Source organism: Hoplias malabaricus, chromosome 4 (assembly GCF_029633855.1).
Source record: "Hoplias malabaricus isolate fHopMal1 chromosome 4, fHopMal1.hap1, whole genome shotgun sequence".
NCBI classification, from domain to species: domain Eukaryota; kingdom Metazoa; phylum Chordata; class Actinopteri; order Characiformes; family Erythrinidae; genus Hoplias; species Hoplias malabaricus.
In genome coordinates, this window is record NC_089803.1 from 12,543,664 (window position 1) to 12,546,967 (window position 3,304).

The 3,304-nt window shown below is 43.9% G+C and overlaps 1 long non-coding RNA gene across 1 annotated transcript; it reads left to right on the forward strand.

Moving 5' to 3' along the window:
* The first annotated feature begins 13 nt into the window (after positions 1 to 13).
* Positions 14 to 2,530, forward strand: LOC136694616 (uncharacterized). The gene is made up of 3 exons (XR_010802226.1): positions 14 to 126; positions 240 to 721; positions 2,284 to 2,530. It is a non-coding gene; the product is annotated as an uncharacterized lncRNA (long non-coding RNA).
* The last annotated feature ends 774 nt before the right edge of the window (positions 2,531 to 3,304 follow it).

Below are 3,304 nucleotides of genomic sequence, written 5' to 3' on the forward strand. Positions count from 1 at the left end.
CTTTCGTAGTTCGGAGGTCTCTCCACTATCCATATGCCTGGTGGTGTTTTGGAGAATGTAAGGGGTCATGGTTATTGTTAGTGAACAACCAGATCACCTCTTGCCTATGTTTCTGACCTAGTGATGGTGAGTCGACTCATTTGAAGAAACTAATTCTATATTTCCAACATTTGAGAGTGAATTTAATTTCATTAATTACATGAGGCCCTTTAACTGACTTTTTTCATTTAATCCTCCAGCTGTAAATATGAGCAGCTACCTTCTGGTTTTCATCCTGTCACTCACCACCTGCACAGGTGTTACGAAGAGCTGGGGTGCGGACTGACGGAGGCGGACGCACACGCTAATAACACAGACTTTATTGTACCAGAAATGTACAAAACAAACACAAGGGCAAACACGATGCGAGGGAAGGGAACCGGTGAGTAGGAACGAGAACCGGAAATAACATGACTACTAGAGCTTGTAACAAACCGAGCAACTGGAAACACAACGAGAACAACACGGCTTGAACATAGCAAACAATACAATACAAAGAACAAATGAACGACAACAGGAAGTGAGGGAAGGGGACTTAAATACAAAACACAGACAAGACGCACCTGAGACAAGTAACGAGGGTGACGAACAAGGAGGCGGCACAAAGGTGGGGCTTGAACGACAACAAAACAAAACCATGTGCTGAGAAAACAGACCAGACGGGACGAGGGCGTGACAACAGGTAAGTAAACTAGTTTTTTTTTTTTTTTTGGGTGGGGTGGGAGTGGGGGGTTTGCCTGTTCTTTGGGGTTGTAAAGACATCAGAGATCATTGCTGGTGTGTTAGTAGGTGGTTACTGTAATATTCCAGTACCTTGGTTGTTTGATAAATGTAGACTTTATACCAGTGTTACTTAGTGTATTGTTAAGCAGTTTATTTGGGTGTTAAGCTATCAGTCCACTCAAGTATTTTCATATCCATTATTTCCTTTTACGTGTGAAATAAGATTGTGTTTTGTGAAAGACTGCAGTGAAAACATTAACCTCTGGGGAAGATGCTGATAAATCCATTGCTAATTGCTCCTGCATGTGTGGGTCTGTAAAGGTATAATATCATCTAGGTCCGGTGAAAACCATATATCAGCATTTAGTTTACTACATTGTTTAAACTCGTTATTTTTGTTACCTTATTTTAATCTGTAATTTAACCATGTCTTTAAGAACATATTTTTATTTACAATAGCAGCCTGGCGAGCAGCAAGGGCTACTTGAGGAAAAGAGGGGATGAAAGAAGATATTTCACTCATAGTCTGTAACCCTTATCCAGAATCACTGGGCACATGGCAGGAATATGCCCAGGAGGGAGCGCCAGTCCTTTGCAGGGCGACACACACTCACGCTTATGGACACTTTTGAGTCGCCAATCCACCTACCAGCATGTGTTTTTGGGAGGAAACCGGAGCACCCGGAGGAAACCCACACAGACACAGGGAGAACACACCACACTCTTCACAGACAGTCACCCCAATGAAACCCACGCAGACACAGGGAGAACACACCACACTCCTCATAGACAGTCACCTGGAGGAAACCCACGCAGACACAGATAGAACACACCACACTCCTCACAGACAGTCACCCGGAGATGAAGCACATCTACAGTTTTCCACAAGAAACGAGTACAAGGTACTTGACGATTTTCTTTTTTCTGAAATTCAAATTTCGAGTAGAAATTAAAAATTTGAAAAGTGGGAGAATTAATGCAAATGAAAGTGTAATTACTTAGCATTGTACAACTTACAACGAAATGTGTCTTCTGCATTTAACCCATCTGTGGCAGTCAAGACACACACACACACACACTAGGGGCTGTGAACACACACCCAGAGCGGTGGGCAGCCGTTTCCGACACCCAGGGAGCGTTTGGGGGTTCAGTGCCTTGCTCAAGGGTACCTCAGCCATGGATGTTCCTGCTGGTCCTGGGGATTGCACCAGAAACCTTCCAGTACCAAGCCGGGTCTCTAACCATTAGGCCAAGGATATCCCATTACTTTTCTTACTGTACCAAATGGAAAAAGGGGGGAAAAGATATTAACCATTTGTGAACAAAATGCATTGTATAGATATGTTTTATTTTGAAAAGAAGAGCTGTAGTTGTACAGGAAAAGAGATGGATATGGCTCACGAGCCGTCAGTTGAACACTCCTGCACTTTAACAACCATCAACCAACACCCCTGCAACCCAAACATCCTCCTAAATGTCACCTTTGATTCTCTAATGATTTATATTTTATTTATTGTACAGGGCCTGTATCTGCAGAATCTCAGATCTCCATCAGTGTCAGAGTGGGCTCCTCAGCTGTTCTTCCTTGTGATTGGAGGAAGGTGTCCAGTGAACAGTTGTCCAGTCAGAGTCCTCATGTGGAATGGCGAACCTTTACTGAGACAGTGTTAGAGAGAAGAGGAGAGGAGATGTATCAGAGCGAGGAGTACAGCAGGTAGTGTCGCAGTCACACAGCTCCAGGGACCTGGAGGTTGTGGGTTCGATTCCCGCTCTGACTGTCTGTGAGGAGTTGGTGTGTTCTCCCCGTGTCCGCGTGGGTTTCCTCCCACAGTCCAAAAACACACGTTGGTAGGTGGATTGGCGACTCAAGTGTCCGTAGGTGTGAGTGAATGTGTGTGTGTCTGTATTACCCCTCCAGGGTGTATTCCTGCCTTGCGCCCAATGATTCCAGGTCGGCTCTGGACCCACCGCGACCCTGAATTGGATAAGCGGTTACAGATAATGAATGAATAATTTTAATTTTATAATTTTAATATGTCAACTTTAATATGTGTTCAACAGTGGAGAGTTATTAATATTACCTAATGTTAATTTCTACCTAAACTTTATTATTTCTATCGTTCTAATTTATTTCACAGAAATGGTGGTGATGAAACAACAGAGCGAGTCTGCAAGTGAGTGAATACATTTTCCATTTTAATAGCCTAGATTTAAAATAAAAAAAGTTGTAACAAGGGGATTTATTATTGTTGTGTAGTGATGGGAATTTCGGCTGTTTTTGGGGAGCCAGCTCTTTTGGCTCCTATATACGGTCATTCTACAGAACCTGGTCAAAAAACTGAGCGATCTGGGCCTAGGCAGTTCACTATGCTCATGGATACTGAACTTCCTGAGCAACAGACCCCAACACGTCAGGATGGGAGACCGCACATCCTCAACTCTCATCTTGAACACAGGCACCCCACAGGGATGTGTCCTCAGCCCCCTCCTCTACTCACTCTTTACATACGACTGCTCCCCCATTCACACCTCCAACAACATC